We start from the raw sequence: 15605 nt of genomic DNA on the forward strand, positions 1-15605 counted from the left end.
GAGTGTGACCGAGCGCCTGCTTATTTGACACAGGTCACCGAGCCTCCAGCAGATGGGGCCCTCACTGTGGGGGGTCTCTGAGCCAGAGGGGCTGCAGGGGAAGGCTCTGCCAGGCTGACTGGCAACTACACAAGCTCCAGCCCCATCTCCTTTCTCTGCAGAGCCCTGAGTTACAGACACGAATCTCTGCCATCTACATTCAGACACAGCCTCTAGATCTCAGCGACACTCCCCATGAGCACCCTTTTGGCCACATACGCGCTGTAATATTCCAGGCTCCTTCCCCCCCAACCCCCCAGACAGGGGAGCCTGCACAATGGCACACCCAGCAAGATTTGGGAGGGAGGAAGAGGGGGCAGCTGGGTCTGGCTGCCTTCCCTCTCTGGACTGTGAGCCCCTGTGCAGTGTCTTGTCAGTTGGTCAGTGAGGACTTGGAGTCCAGGAATCACTGAGAGTAGATGCAGTTGCAGACCCAAGGCCTTTTTAGTTCTGGGGGGAGACAGGCTTCAGGACACTCCGCCTGGATTCCTTGAAGCCAGGAGTGCTGAGAAGAGCTGGAGAGGGAGATTGGGGCCCAGGGGGAGGGTTGCTGAAGGAGCTGGTATCTTAGGAATGCCCTCTAGTACTCAGGGCTTTGAGTCTTTGTCCCGGTGTGGGACTAGGCTGGGGGTGGACGGGGCTGGGGGCAAGGACAGGATGGCAGCACTCACAGCTCACTACCTTCCCCTTCTGCCAGTCTCCCCTCATGCCCTAGATCCCACATTCTCAGAGTGTCAAGAGATCTGGGTGCCATCTTGGCTCAGATCAGGCCTGCTGGATGACACTGGCCAGCCTCAGCCTCCTAATTGCTGCGAACCCCAACCTCCTCATCTGTCAGCTGGGCAGATGGTCTCTGTTGGTTTCTTGTGAAGGCGGGGTGAGATGACTGCCCAGGTGGGAACTTGGAAAGGGGAAGTGTGGCTTGGTTTTCCTCCCCAGCTGCCTGGGGTGAGTAAGAGGCTATGTGAGCAATATCAGAACCCGCCTCCTCCCCCAACCAGTTCTTGCTAAGTGATGTTGGGAGTGACCACGCCCATACCCTGTAGTGCTGGCCTGGAACGTGTTCTCGATTAGAAAAGCCTGGCAGGATCCCGGCTGTCACAGATTCCCACCGGGGCCGGTGCCAGGGTCGGCTTGTCCATCGGCTGCCTTGGTGCAGCTTGGGGTCAGCTAAACAGATTCACTGTACTCACCACCATCCAGAAAGTTCTCCCACATGGCACGTGATTGCTGTTCTGAGCTCCCAAGCCCTCACCTACTCCCCCTCCAACCTCAGACCCTCCAAGTGTCTGTACGTCTCCTGTCCTTCCTGTGCCTGAAAGAGCCCCTAAGAGAGGAGGGGAGGGGATGGAGGGGAGAAACAAGCCTTCTCCCTTGTTTAACCTAAGCTTCCCTAGCTCTCAGCCTTGGTGAAGGGAAGGCGAGATGGAAGGTGAAATATCTCTTAGGGATGAACCTTTCCTTGCTTTTCCCTCCCTGCCTCAGCCCCCTTGGCCTGTGGGTGGAGGTGGGGGTCCTCCCAGCGCATCAGTAGAATATTCAGACGCGAGGTGGCCAGTTGCTCTTGAAATTTACTTTCATTTTTAGCCGAATGGCAATCTCTGAGCTGGTGTTAGTGCCCACAATCCGGTTATGCAGAACACGCTCTCTGCAAATCGGTAAATCATTAGTGGGATTAATCACTCTGAAAGGCTGGGGCTGGGTTTGAGGTTTTTTTTTTTTTTTTTTTTTTGACACTTTGTATCTCGATGGCTGCAGAATTCACCACCACAGGGTGGGGTGGGAGCAGTGAGTGATAATTTAAGACTTAAATTTTAAGTCCTCGTCTCTATCATTAGAAAACGAAGGTGGCTTCCTGGGCTGGCTTTGTATACCGATTTGGGGGGGCAGCCTGGGTGGGGTGGGAGGGTGAGAGGAGAGTTCTCTTGCTTTTGTGTGTGGTACAATGTTTGCAGTAGTGTATTGGGGGCGTGGTGTGTGTATGTGATGACTATGTTAGCATGCTGACACGGGTTCCTGTGTTTGTACTTTATAGATGCCCATACGTATTTGTGTGCTTGTGTCAGGGTGCTTGTGCTTGGTGTGTATTAATGTGTGTGCATTAGTGTTTGTAACTGTTGGACAGCGTTTCCTTTGGGGAGTGGTTTTAAAGACCACACCTTACCGTCCTCAGCCTCCAGGTAGTTCTTGAGGGGAAGTAGGTAGAAATGGAGGGAAGTCTCATTAGGTCCCAGTAGTGAGCATGTCTCAAGGTTAATTTACATATTCATGAGCCATGCCTCCAGGCTCCCCTCCAGAAGAGGTAATGCAGCCAGGTCCCTTAAGGTGGATGGGGCTCTCATGGGAACACCTCTCACTTCCCCATCTTAGCCCTAATGGCTACCTCTTCCATGGGCCAGGAATATCCAGTACCCCACAGTTCCCGAACCCCAATCGCTGTGTAGCTCCTGATGGGAGCTGTGTGGCCAAGAGGGGGGAGCTCTTTTTCCTTTCCTGTCCAGAAAGCCCCCACGAGAGCTCTTGAGGAAGGACAGTCATGCTTCCATCCAGGGCCAAGCTGATGAATGCGACTGTCTCCCACTTCATGTCCACACTGGGCCAACCTCCTTCTTCCTTTTTCTCTCTGGCTTAATGCAGCTTTGGAGCAGTAATCACCTTCAGATGACCCAGGAATGACATTCTTCAGGTGTTGACCAGAGATATGACTGTGGGGATGAGGTCACAGGACTTCTTCCCCTCTAGTCCCAGAGTATAGGGTTTGAGTAGGACTTAGTGGGGTTGGTCCTTACATTAAACTGCTCCCCCACCCCCCCGCCCCCAATCCCCTCATCTCCTGCAGAGTCAGTTCCGGTAGCCTGGGCATCACTATTAACCACCCCACAGATAGCACAGATGCTCTGTGCTCCTCCTGTTCACGTGCCTCATGCATTGCCCCACAGTATGTGCCTTCCTCCCCTTCGTGCGGTAGCCTGGAGTCAGGGGGAAGAACAGGATGATATAGCTCCTTGGCTGTTACACGTTGGGAGAGTCTGGAGAGAGTTGGCTGGACTCCATGCATGCTTTCCTCAGCTTTCTTGGGGGGTGGCAGGTGGAGGTTGAAAGTGGAAAAGGAAGATTTAGGAATTATATTTTCCCAGGGACCTTTTAGCATCTTTATGCATCTCTGGTGGCAGACATCTGTCGAGCCTAGGGTAGCATCTGCCTGGGCTGGAGACAACATCTGTTGGAAGCTGGGACACCTGGCTGAGCCCAGCACATTATCTGGCCCTGGCACAGCTTCTGTCTGCACCCAGGACGTGTGTCTGAACCTGACACAGCATCTGTCCGGGCCTGGTGCAACATCTTCCTGGCCTGGGGGTAATGTCTGTTTGAGCCCTGGACATCTGTCTGACTTGGGGACGTTTGCTGAGCCTGGGACAGAACCTGTCTGAGCCTGGGGGTGGACTTGTCACTGCAGATCAAATCACCCTTGAGTCTCAACTTTGGTTTGTGGCCGAGAACACAGCATGTGCCACACTCGTATCCCTGCTCTCCTTTCTACCAGGGAAGGGATCATAGTAGTGCCTCAGTTCACCTCCAGTTGTAGGCTCACTGGTCTGCTTGCTTTGGGCACCTCAAGGGACAGCCGCAGCCTACACCCCAGCGGCTCCAGGAAACCAGAGTTAAAAGCACGTGGAAGGGAAGCAGATAGGTCATAAAATCCAGTGACGGGTCTAGGACAGTTCTCTCTTTCTCCAGCCCCTTTGTTCAGTCAAGTCTGAGTGCTCCCCTGAGACACAGCTCAGACATGTCACTCGCTTCCTGGAAAGCCTTCCATCGCTCCCTATTGTGCATATCATCGGGCCCCAAGCCCCCAGTGTTCCTGCTCTGTCTGCTCTCGGAACCCAGCAGCACAGAGCTGCTATTCCCACAATCTCATTTCCTTCTTCTTCTTCTTCTTTATTTATTTATCTTTAAAATATGTTTTTATTGAGTTTGGAGAGAGAGAGAGGGAGGAAAAGGGAGAGAGAGAGAAACATTGATCGGCTGCCTCCTGCACGCCCTTCCCCGTCCCCTCCCCACCCTTCCTCCCGGGATGGAACCCACAACCCTGGGCATGTGCCCTGACCTGGAGTTGAACCAGTGACCTCTCCGTGCATGGGATGATGTTCAACCACTGAGCCACACCAGCCAGGGCCTTTTTGTTTTTAATGGGCGAGGGGAGAGACTGGCTTTTGGTTGCAGAAGTGTGCTCCAGAGAAGAGGGCTTGTCTTCTTATTTGTACCTGGTGGGTTGGCAGAAGCCAAAGGAGCTGGGCAATGGGCACAGAGCACCCTGGACAAGGGCCTTTTGGAGCCAGTCCTGCCCAGCGTTCTTTGTTCGTGGCCAGGATGGAGATGTATAGGATCCAAAGATTTGATATATTTGCTGCTGACAGGAGCGGGGAAGGGCACCGAAGGTCACGGGCAGCATTGAATCCAGACATAATGGCCTCCCTGTGGGCCGTGGTGCTAAATCTAAGAAAGAGAGCCTCGACTGGGTCCAAGCCCCACTCCTGAGGGCAAGTGGGAGAGTCGAGTCCTGGCTTAGCTTGTGTGGAAATGCTCCAAGGTTCCTAGGTTTGCTCTTCCTGCCAGAGAGGGACAATCACGGAAGTTGTTATTAATATGAATGGTGTGTCCGGAGAACATTGCTGTCCCTGGTCAGGCCTACCTGGTGTGGGGAACACAGACCCCCAGGAGGGCACACGGGGAGAGAGGCCGAGTAGGGAAGGGTACAGACCCATGGGAGGAAACTGAGGCATGAATGCTGGTTTTTATTCCCCAAATGGAAATATCTTACTGTTTTTGCTTCTGATAAAAGCAATACCAGTTCATTTGTCAAAATTCTTTACCTTAGAAATATATGAAACAGAAAGTGGAAGTCCCCCCTGAATCTCTCCGCCTCACGCCTCATAACTACCTCCTATTGGCTATATCTTTCCAGAACTTGTTGGCATGGACACACGCTATTTATAATAATAGCTAAGATTTATTGAGTGTTTGTCATGTGCAGGAATTGTGCTTCTACCTGGGTTTACACATTTGCATCCTCACCAGTTAGATGGCACTATTATCCCCATTTTACAAATGAACAAACAGGCTCAGAGATGATACTGATAATATCAATATATTGGGTGCCCACATATATTGGGTGCTTCCTATGTGCCTGGTAACACTTTGCATGGTAGCTCCTTTAATGCCTGTAGAAGCTAGAGTTAAGAGGATGCCTGGCATGGAGTAGGCAATCAATAAGTGCTGATTGGTACTCCCAACTTGTAAGTTCGAGAATCTCAAATGATGAATCTGGGATCAATCAGTGGGCCCCTAAATGGGGGCGGAGGGCTCTTGTCCCAAACCTCCTGAGCTGTAGGCAGCCACTCTAGTGGGTGCCTGAAGATGCTAACTCAGCAGTGAAAGATGTAAATTTCCACCTTGGTTTGCATGTGATTTACACATATTTATTTATGCGTGTCTTTGATTAATGTCAAAGTGCCGTGATGATTTTCTGCCAGCCTACAGGGCCCAGCAGAGGGCATGGCTAGGGTGGACGAGCTGCAGGTTCTGAGTGTGCCTGTGTGGGGACTATTGGATGGGGTGCAAGTGACAGCTGTGGGCAGGTGCGTGGTGGCCAGAGGGTTGAGTAGTGGGCAGACTGGAGCCTGGGATTCTGGAGGCGTGATTTGGGCAGCTGGTGTGAGTGGGGCATGTCTTTAAGCCTATGGCATGGCCCAGCTGAGGGGCTGGGGCAGGGTCAGAGCTCCAGGCACTGGGTGAGTGACTGGTGGGCCTATAGGTGGCCATGATCTTGGAGAAGCGAGGATGCTGGTCAGGCTTTTTAGGGAGAAACTCAGACCCAGCAAATCAGGACAGGACCTGGGGTGCTGAGAGGGGCCTTCGGTGGCGGTGAGGGCTCTCAAACAAGATAGAAGCTCAGAGCCAGGAAGGGGCCTCCCTCCAGCCCCGCATGCGGCCCAAGCCAAGATCCCCGCTGGGGTGCTCTGGGAGAGGGAGTGCGCTCTGCAATTAAGGCCTTGGGAAAATCTGCCGATCGGCAAGAATATTCTGTGTGCGCTGGCTGTGCCCAGCCCTGTGCCTGGCACCGCGGGGAGACCAGTCCCAGCCTGCAAACCTTGGCAGGGGAGCTGGTGAGATAAGGAGGGAAGGGCAGGCTCCGACCTTGATTGAAGGCTGCATGCCTGGTACCAGGCGGCACTTTCATCCATTATCTCCTTTGATCCTCACAGGGATCAAAGGCAGGGGCTGTCTTATCTTCTCATTACAGAGAAGGAAGCAGAGCCTCAGAGAGCTGCAGCGACTTGCCCAAGGTCACACAGCAAGTAAGTGGAAGAATCCAGACTTGAATGCAGCTCATTCCATAACTCGAGCGCTTAGCCAGTTTATTCTGCCTTGGCCAGGGATAAACTAGGATAATACCTACCTGGCTTAGTTGTTGTGAGGGTTAAATGAGCGCAAGTGTGTAAGGAGCACAGTGGCTGGCACACAGTAAGTGCTCAATAAAAGCCCCCCCCCCCCCCCTTAAGTGTTAGAGATAGGATTCTTAAACCCTGGTCCAGTGGACTCTACTGGTACTGTGGTTCTTGCCAAGGCTGGTTGAGAGGAGGGGTAGTTGGGGACAGAGCAGGACCTCCTCTGTGGGTGAGCTGAGCCCGTGTCGTGCATGGATACTGATGGCCATCAGTGAATGGAGGGACACCTGCCCGGCCAGAGCCCTTTGGCTCAAGTTCCTAGCCCTGGGCTGTCTAGTTAAGTGTGTGTGTGTGTGTGTGTGTGTGTGTGTGTGTGTGTGTTCATACTTGGTAAAGGTCCTTGACTAGGGAAGGAGAGACGCCTTGCGGGGTGTGGGGGTGCTCTGTCAGCAGGCAGTGGTCAGGGCCCTTTCTCATTTCCAGTGGCAGAGACCTGAATCAAGTAAGGGAGTGAACCATGTGAAAATGTGAGGGAAATCACTCCTGGCAGAGGGAACAGCAAGTGCAAAGGCCTTGGGTAGGATTAAACTTAATGTCAATATTATCTTAATAGAGATAACATTGATTTGTATCTTGAAGTAGAGGGGCTAAGAAGGAGCAGGATTCATTCATTCATTCATTCATTCATTCATTCATTCATTCATTCATTCATCAATTCAACAAGTATTTAGTGCCCACTTTGTGCTGGACACCATCCGAGGGGCTGACGGCTAACCTTTAGTACTCACTAGGTTCCCAAGCACTTTCCATATGTTAGTTCATTTAATCTTCACAACAATACGAGGACTCAGAGAAGCCTGGTTAGATGGCTCCCTTTGATTCTTCCAGACTCTTCCCATTTCCCAGCCACCTTGGGGCACCCGGTGCCTGCCACCCAGAAAGACCAGGATCCCCACAGTGGGTGAGGGGTGGGGTGACCCCGAGAGCATCACAGCTCCAGGGTCTTTCATGTCCTGGCTCTGCCCTGCCCAGGATCAGGCCCTGAGCCTCCTGGAAGCCACCCAGTAGACTGGAGCTAGAGGGGGGGGGGTGCCCAGGTTAATCCCATCCAGCCAGGCCTGCCTCATAGCTTCCTCTCCCCAGGGGTTCCCAGCCATATCTCCTCTGTCTCTTCTCCAGCTCAGTCCCCTGGGTTCTGTTCAGAGAGCCCAGTCACAGCTCAGGGCAGAGGCTCCTGGCAGGGAGAAAAGAAGGTTCCATACCTGTTGTCTGGCGATACTGCCTGTGCGTTGCTGACTCCGTTGGAGGCAGCAGGGGCGGACTTACCCTGCCTGGCTCCCTCTGACCTTTCCTGAGAACATCAGTGCACAGGCCTCAGCCAGGGTGGGCTTCTTGGTTTCTGACCACCAGCCATGCCCATGGCCTGGACTTTCCTTCACCCTCTCCTGTAGGAAAAGGGATGGAGAAGCGGAAATAGAGAACTTGTTAATTTTCAGGGGTCAAGGAAGGAGTCGGGCTCTTCAGTCTTTGGTGAACAAAGGGTGTTTTCTGGGTGGGATGAAGAAAGATCTTGCACTGATGGGCTATGCTAACCTGGAAATTGTGACTCCATCTGTCTTACTGTCCGTCCGTCCGTCCGTCCGTCCGTCCATCCATCCATCCATCACCCATCCACCCATCCGCTGACTGAATGCCTAACAGAACCATCAGTTCAGTTATACTTACTGAGTGTGTGTGCGTTGCAGAGCTGGTCAGTGTTTATACATTTGTAACGCTTCTGTGTGTGTATTTCCTCTCCCCACCTGCTTCTTAGAGAAGCTCCCTGAGGAGTGGGGGGCCCTCCCTATAGAGCCAAGGCTCCGTCTTTGCTGTGGGGTTGTCAGCAGCTGCCTGGCTTGGCCACCCCGCTGGGCCGGGCCTGTGACCCTCGCTATGACCCAGCCTGGAGGACGCTGGGCTGCCTGGCAGCCCGCCAGCTCTGCTGCAGGGGCTGCTGGCCCCTTGCCAGCACCAAGCGTTCGGAGGGTGAAGTTGAGTGGCTGCAAAGCCTCTCCACGCTGCCGTGGTAAACAAACAGCCTGGGACCAGGGTCAAGGGGGCTGTTGTGTTGGCAAGAGGAGGAGCTCGAGGGGGCTCAGAGGGGTGGGTGGGCAAGCTTTGAGCCGAGCTGCTGCTGTGATCACTCTTCCTGCTCTCCTCCCCGCCGGGGCAGGTCTGTGGGGTGGCTCTGAGCTGCCCTGGTTGGAGGTGAAACTCAGAGAAGGGGCCATAGACAAAGACCCGGATCCAGGCAGAGAGGCAGAGGGATCTAGAGATGGAGGGAGGGAAGGAGAGAGCGAGAGAATGTGGTGAGAGCAGGAAGATGCAAAGGGCTGAGAAGAGAAGGGGCAGGGAGGGAAGTCCAGGCCAAGGGAAGAAAGTGGTGGGCCCCGGGGAGCAGCCCTTCCACAGGCAGGAAGTCTGGAGCTTAATAACAGGCCCTCCCACGGGGATGGCACCCCACAGTGAACAAAACTTTTCCACTTGCTTAGGCTCATTCAGGCCTCACAATAGCCGGCTGAGCAGAGATTGGAATCCTCCCCCAGGATGGGGGCAGGGATGTGCCCCTCCCGGGGGAGCAGTGGGGGCAGGGGGAGCTGCAAAGCTGCACTGGAACCTGAGGACTGGCTGTGAGATGGGTCCCATGCTGTGGGGGGCAGAGTGGTTTAGAGACCCAGCCCCCAGCTGAGCCTGAGTTCCTCCAGGGACTGAAACTTCCCCAGCTGGGCTCAGAGGCTCCTGATGGCCAGGGCTGGCCTGGGCTCGGTGTTCCTGCCACCAGGGCACCACTGCTGCTCTTCCTGGGAGGGAGAAGCTGTCCGAGTGAGGAGGCCTCTCTCTTGTCCCCTTTCTCCGGGAATTGCCTTTGGTGGAAGGAAGGTGGGTGCCGTGCCCAGAGTTGTGCCTGCTCCCTGGGGGCGGCCTGCACCCAATGGCCGGCCAGTTGGTCGGGAGTGTGCAAAGGCCAGGGCTCCTTGCTTCAACTCTCTTCTGAAGGGCAGTCCCAGCGCCAGAGCGCCTTGAGAGGCTGAGAGATGGGCGGAGGCCTTTGGTGTGGCTGCCTGGCACGTGGGTTTCTCCCTTTGCCCAAGGTTGCTTCCTTCTCTTCCTGTTGTTCCTGCAAGTGCTCACCAATAAGCCCCCTTCATGCAAATCTCACAGTCTCAGGGCATTTCCAGGGAATCTGACCTATGACACGGACTCCAACCATTGGGCCCCGGGTGGGCTCCAGCTCAGCTCCCCCCCACATCCTTGTTTTCTTCCTAATCCTCACCCCCACCTCTAACTCTAAGCCTCTTTTTTCTGCACCTGGCAACTGCCTCTTCCCTGATCTTCCCAGTCTCTCTCCTGCCCCTCTCGAGCTGTGCTGCCCAATACAGTAGCCACACGCAGCCAGTGGACACTCGAAACACGGCTGCCCAGAATGTGGTGAGCTGCGAGTATAAAATATGCACTGGATTTCGAAGACTTGGTGTGAAAAAAATCTCTTGATATTTTTAAATATATATTTTATTGATTTTTTACAGAGAGGAAGGGAGAGCGATAGAGAGTTAGAAACATCGATGAGAGAGAAACATCGATCAGCTGCCTCCTGCACATCCCCTACTGGGGATGTGCCCGCAACCCAGGTACATGCCCTTGACCGGAATCGAACCTGGGACCTTTCAGTCCGCAGGCCGACGCTCTATCCACTGAGCCAAACCGGTTTTGGCAATATTTTTAATATGCTTTTATTGATTTCAGAGGGAGGAAAGGAGAAACATATAAACATCAATGATGAGAGAGAATCATTGATGGGCTGCTTCCTACACACCCCCAACTGGGGATCGAACCTACAACCTGAGCATGTTTCCTGATCAGGAATCGAACTGTGACCTCCTGGTTCATACGCCGATGCTCAACCACTGAGCCACACTGACCGGGCTCTAATATTTTTTTTATATGGATGACATGTTGAGATAATAATATTTTGGGTGAAATAAAATATATCGTTAAGATTAATTTCATCAATTTCTTTCCCTTTTTTGATGTGGCCATTGGAAAACTGTAAATGATTTTTTGTGTGTGTGTGTGTATGTGGCTTATGTCATATTTCCCTTGGGCAGTGCTGCTCCAGAATCCATTGTCCACACAGCAGCCAGAGGGAGCCTCTCACATCCTGGTTGGATCATGTCTGTCCTCTGTTCATGTCCTTTAAATGCTCCCATCTCACAAGTCCTTACCATGGCTTTTAAGGCCCTGCATGATTCACTCTCTTGTTTTCTTGCGGATCTCCCCCCTACCATCCCCGTTGTTCCCTTATTCCAGCCACACAGACCACCCTGCAAGTCCTTAAACTTGCTAAGGTCATTTCTACCTCAGGGCCTTTGCACTTGCTGTTCCCTCTGCCAGGAGTGATGTCCCACCTCTTCACATGCTCACTCCCTCATTTTTCTTTTTTTAAAGAATAGTTTATTGATTTTTAGAGGAAGGAAGGGAGAGGGAGGAAGAGAGAAACATTGATGTGAGAGTGAAACATCAATTAGGCTACCTCCTGTACCCCCTCCCCCCATACTCCCCACCAAGGATGGAGCTCACAACCCAGACACGTGCTCTGACTGGGAAAGGAACCAGCAATCTCTTCGTTCATGGGATGATGCCCAACCGACTGCACTATCCTCTTAGTAGTCTCTGTTTTTGCAAATGAAGAATCAGAGGTTCAGAGAGGTAAAGTGATTTATCCGAAGTCACACAGTAGGTGGTCCTGGGCCAGGATCCAGACCCAGATCTGTTGGACACCAAAGTTTGGTTTGTTCCTCTGCCTTCTGTGTCCTCCCGAATCCCCGGGTCTCCTGTATCCCAGGCCAGATTTTTATAGTGGCTACGGCTTCCGCAGGACCAGGCGATGCCTGAGGAGGGAAATGGCAGTCAGAGAAACAGAGGGAGCACCAGGGTCTGGCCTTGCGTGTTGGATGTACACAAAGCAATTGGGAGAAGGAACAGAGGGGCTCCCCCCACCCCTGCCCACCCCACAGCCAGGCAGGCCCCCAGCAGCCCGGCTCTCTCCCTCCCTGGGGGCTGGAGCTGCCTCCCCGCCGCTGCCTGCCCGCCAGATCAGGGGCAGAGCTGGCTTCATGTATTATTAATAGCACTGCCAGCCTTCCTGTTTTCACGCTGATAACCTGCTGGGGAGGGCAGGTGGGAGGGAGGGAGCAAGGTGGCAAACCCTGGAGCTTGGAGGGCCCCTCCCCGCTCAGCAAAGCAGCTCTGCGGGGGCTGGCCCAGCCCCAAGTCTCTGAAGTTGGTTTCTGGAGCTTCCCTCATCAGAGCCCACAGGAGGGGACCAGGCCCTCAGGAGGGAATTCGTGTGGGAGGCTGGAATGTGTGGTTATGGGAAGCACCCCTCCCTTCCTTCTCCATGTAGGATACCAAGGGTTCAAATCCCCCTGGCCTCCCCAGAGGCAGATGTGCCCATATCCTGAAGGTCCCGACCTCAGGGCTGTGGATTCAGGTGTGTGTGTGTGTGTGTGTGTGTGTGTGTGTGTGTGTGTGTGTGTGTTGGCTCCCAAGATTCCCTGGAACAGGGATCTCTGAGGTCCGGCCACACATGGACCTCAGGCCACCTCTGAGCTGGTCTCTCCCTGCCCCCTACCCCATGCCTGATCTTTTCCCTTCTAGAGCCCAATTTGAGGCAGGGTACAGATGGAGGTAGCTCTGCCAGGGATTGGCGTGGTTTGGGGTGGATAGAGGCCATCCCCTTTGAGCCAATGGACTCTTGTGTGGGCCTACAAATGCCAACTGTGCACCTCTTCCCAATTCCTTGTTCAGTGATGTCACTGTGGGAGTTGGAAATAGGCCTTGGTGGGAGTACTGACTTCACAGAAATTGGCAAATGCTGCAAATCAGGGTTCGCCTACCACAGAGCCCATTGCTAGACTTGCTAGCACAGCCTGAGACCATGGCGAAAGGCTCCGCTCTGACCTTGAACATGCCTGTACTTATTCTGCCTTTAAGTGCTGCCCAGGCTGTCCCCCCGAATTCTTTCCTCTTCCCCTCTGCCTGTCAATTTTCATTAGCAACAATAAAAGCGATAATAATGATGACTAACATTCATTGTATGCTTATTGATTATGTTCTGGTCTGTTTGAAGAGTTTTGTAAGTTCATTTCACCATCCAATGAGTAGACTGTATTATTTCCATTTTAGAGATGAGGTAACTGAGGCACAGAGAGGTTGAGGAACATCTGAGGTCACACAGCTGGTAAATGGCAGAGCTGAGACCTATACCTGGCTCCGTGGACCTCTGCTTGGCTGTGAAGGCTGCTCATGGGGTGCCTCCTGCAGGAGTCTTTCTGGGGGTCCCAGCGTCCAGGCCTTCCTGGCTGACTTCCTCTGTCATCTCCCAGGGGCTGTGCATTGAACACATGAAACTGCTTTTTCCAGGTCTGGGTTTCTCCTGCCCCAGCTCCCTGAGCGCAGTGCCTGGGCCTGAGTCATCTGGTGCCCCCTGTGCCTGGCCCAGGAGCAGGCACAGAGGCACTTGCTGAATGAGCCACTCACAGCGGTGATCACGGAAGCCTTCGGCCCAGTGCCTGGCACATCGCACCTGTTCATGTGCACAGTGCTCCATAGGGGCAATGTGGTTACTAGGACCAGCCCAGTCACCCACAAAGTTTGTATCAATGCTTCCCTTATGCCAGGGCCTGTGCTAGGAGCTATGGGTTAGAGCGGCAAGCAAAACAGACAAAAGTCTTTGCCCTTTTGGAGCTTATGTTCGAGTGGGGGAGACATACAATCACAAGATAAATAAAATATAAAGAAAGCATTTAGTGATTTGCGTTAAGGGGAAAAAAAATAAGGCAGGGAAGGGGGCTAGGAAGTACCCAGGGGGATGTTGAAATTTGCTGGGTAAGGAACCTGTCAGATGCCTCTGAAAAGGTGGGATTTAAGGAAGTGAGGGAGTAAGCTGTGCTGCTTACTGGGGGAAGAGCCTTCTAAGCAGTGCAAAGGCCCTGAGGCAGGAACTTTCTGGGCATGTTGGAGCAATGACAAGGAGCCCAGTGTGCTCGGAGTGGGGTGAGTGGAGGGGAAAATAGATAAAAAAGTTATTAGAGTCGAGAGTAGCAGGTGGAGCAAAAGAAAGGGCTGGTGGGGGAGGAGGCACGGAGAAGGTTATGAGGGTCGGCAGCTTTTCCCTCTGCCCAGGGGAGGGACAGCTGTGAGCGGAGGGAGCAGAAGAAGGCTCCACTTCTGTAGCTAAAAACACCCTGGCAGCTCTTGCTGGGGTCCTTGGCCCCAGGTGCCATGTAGAATTGCCACGGTTTCTCCTTTAGGCTCCTACCAGTTGCTCCCCTGACCTGACCACAAGAGGGTGTGGACATCAGGGTGCTTCTGCTCTCGGTTTCTGCAGACTGCCTACCTGCCACCCTGCATCTCACTTACTCCCTGGTCCGGTTCATTAGGTGCCAACCCCTGGACTGGCCACCCCTGGGACCCCTGCTGTCCAGCCGCTGCCCTCGGCGTTCCTGAGGTCCAGCCTTCAGGCACAGCCTGCTCAGGAATGAAGCAGCTGTCTTCCCAGAGGTAGGGAGAGACCCAGGCCCCGGAGAGGCGGGCAGCACAGGGAGGAGGTGGTGAGGATGGAGGAGGGCCGAGGGGTGGTGGTGGGGTGTGGGATCAGCGGGTACGGGATGCTGCAGGGGTCTCCACTTCGCAGGAGTCCCGGGCGGCTGAGTGGAGACAGCGCCCGTGCAGGTGATGTGGACTGGATTTATTTGTCCAATGCGCACCCCACCCCAGGGCCCTAAGTGCTCAGCGTCGTAAATAAAACCCACCCAATAAATCTCCCCTGTAAATTTCCTACGTAGAATTTCATTACTCGTCTCGTTTCCAGTCACTAGGTTTTAGTCCAATTTGGAGTTGTCCCGATGACTGTGTAAATCATGCCTGCACTCTAGGGAGCGTGAACTCCAGGGAGAAATCATGCCTGGGCCTGTTGGGGTGACGGCTCGAGCCCGAAGATCTGGACCCCGAGTGGTCGCCTCTGGGGTGCCGGCTGCTTGCACGGAGCTCCTGCTATTCCCCTTGACCTGGAAAAGGGACTGGAGCTGACATTCACTGAGCACCTCACAGGTGCCAGGAATTTACACACATCTAGAATCTTCACACACGCTCCACAAAGTAGGAACTTTCTCTGTCTTGAAGGGGACTGAGGCTCAGAGAGGGAAAGTTACTTGCCCAGGGCCACACAGCTTAGCTGGGTTGCAACTGGATAGTTTGGCTTTGAGCTGAAGTTCATCTGACTCCAATTCCACTGCATCCACTGCCTCCCAGCTTCATGGGTGGAGGAGACCGTGGGGAGCCTGGCACAATGCCACCTCTTCTGTGAAGCCTTCCTTGGTTACTAGCTGGAGTCCATTCCTCTGTCTTCCGTTTCCCCTGTATAAACTTTGAACTCTGTTGGGAGCTTTTATCACATCCAGAGCTTCCCGGGACTGTGCGCTCTCGCCCATGGCTTCCCGAGCCTTTCGCAGCCCTCTGCACACTGGGGAGTGTGTCCAGCTCTGTGACTGTTGGGTTATTATCTTTTGTCCCCTTTAAAATGGAAGCTCCATGCGAGTAGTGGCCACATCTCCTTCGCTCACCAGTACGTTTCCAACATATGGGACAACATTCAGCACATAATAGGCAATTGATTGATTTTTTTATTGACTGGATGAATGAAACAATAAAGGAATGTAGTCACCCCAGAGGGACACGTTGGAGGAGATGTCAGCATGTCACACCTCCACTGTGCAGGTCGGTTAGACTCCCAAAGGCCAGTGGAGGTCTGAGCTGGCTGGGAGGGTTCTGGGCTTCCTGTGGAGGACAGGAGGGTTCTGGGCTTCCGGTGGAGGGCAGGAGGGTTCTGGGGCTTCCGGTGGAGGGCAGGAGGGTTCTGGGGCTTCCTGTGGAGGCCAGGAGGGTTCTGGAGCTTCCTGTGGAGGGCAGGAGGGTTCTGGAGATTCCTGTGGAGGGCAGGAGGGTTCTGGGGCTTCCTGTGGAGGGCAGGAGGGTTCTGGAGCTTCCTATGGAGGCCAGGAGGGTTCTGGGGCTTCC

General features: G+C 53.8%; 1 long non-coding RNA gene across 2 annotated transcripts in view; it reads left to right on the plus strand.

The window, feature by feature from the left end:
• LOC118677241 overlaps positions 1–15605 on the plus strand; it is a 51298-nt gene that overhangs the window by 4049 nt on the left and 31644 nt on the right. For both annotated transcript variants that reach the window (XR_004974353.1, XR_004974355.1), the window contains exon 2: positions 13970–14090. This is a non-coding gene — a long non-coding RNA (uncharacterized LOC118677241). The remainder of the gene's footprint in view (positions 1–13969; positions 14091–15605) is intronic.

The sequence above is a fragment of the Myotis myotis genome, unplaced genomic scaffold (genome assembly GCF_014108235.1).
Source record: "Myotis myotis isolate mMyoMyo1 unplaced genomic scaffold, mMyoMyo1.p scaffold_m19_p_2, whole genome shotgun sequence".
NCBI lineage: Eukaryota > Metazoa > Chordata > Mammalia > Chiroptera > Vespertilionidae > Myotis > Myotis myotis.